This window comes from Malurus melanocephalus, unplaced genomic scaffold (genome assembly GCF_030028575.1).
Source record: "Malurus melanocephalus ecotype Western Australia unplaced genomic scaffold, MMel_1.1 scaffold_463, whole genome shotgun sequence".
NCBI lineage: Eukaryota > Metazoa > Chordata > Aves > Passeriformes > Maluridae > Malurus > Malurus melanocephalus.
Window position 1 is genome coordinate 545451 of NW_026623695.1, and position 1315 is coordinate 546765.

The window sequence follows — 1315 nt, forward strand, 5'->3', positions numbered from 1 at the left end:
GCGGAGCGGAGCGGGGCCCCGGCACTGACAGCGCCATCGCCGCGATGTCGTCCGACTTCGAGAGCTACGAGCAGGACTTCGCCGTGCTCACGGCAGAGATCACGGGCCGCATCGGGAAGGTGCCGAAGCTGGTAGGAGGTGAGCGGCTGCTCTCCGTGCCCGCGGCGCTCTCTCCGCAGGCCCGGCCGGCTCCTCCAGAGACGAGCGCGCGGGGCGGTGGCGGGAGGTGCCGGGCTGTTTTCAGGGGGGTCTCAGCGCCTCCTCCTCCTCCTCAGTCACMTCCCTGCCCCAGCAGCGRGTGGTCTCTTGAAATGTGTTGAGGATACTCTGGCGGAATGTTTGTTTGCTGGTCACCTGTGAGGATCAGCCCTTCCCTGCCGCCAGGCTGTGCGGCCACGCCGAGTTGCGCCAGTGCACCTGAAGGGTTGAGCAGAGCCGAGGGGATGCTCCCAGTGCCAGCATTGCTGCTGGATCCTGTTTATTGTGCTCATACCACAACGTCACTAATGGAAATCAAGTGTTTTTCATGTGGCATAGACAGATTTTGTGCATGACTTAATCTGAATCTGTGTTTTTGCTGCCTACTGWTCATACATTTGATTTGGATAATTGACAGTAGTGACTCACATGCCGGAGCAGTTTCAAAGAGATCAGTGTTCATTTACTTTAATGTGTTTGTCAGTAGCCTGCAGCGTTCATGGKCTAATTCATGATGCATCCCTACAGTAGAGTCAAAATTATCTGTAAGAGTAGAAAGATGAAAATCATAATCTCGTTWATCAGCCCAGCTGAATCTTCCAGCACGCAGAAATCAGTGCCCCAATACAGGGCTCCTGTGAGGCGGAGGGAAGCTCTGAATTCCTGATTTTCTCATCTGTTCCTCTTGTAGCTCAGCTTAATGCCTCTTCTGTTTCCAGCTCATTTAATACTTTTGCCTCTGCTTCTAATGCATGTTTCCCAAAGGCTTAGAATGCTTAACCATAGGGGTGGATATTCTATAAGAAGGAAATAAACACATGCCAATGGTGTACTTTTCCATGACTAAAGGAAAAGCTATCATGCATCCAGGACCAAAGAGTAGCACCCTATTTTTTTTTTTTGTGGGAAATGCATCATGAAGTGATGAAGTAGTGACTCTAAGCAGGATTTGAGGTAGGCGGTCAGCTGAAATGTGTGATCTCAGGGGATTTTGAATAAAAGTCTTTTTGATTCTGGAAGGTTATGGCCCATTCTAATCTTCGCAAGTTAGAAAGTCTTTGGGAAAACTAGGATTCCATTCTTTGTTTAAAGAGCAGGAAACAATACCTTTTCATTG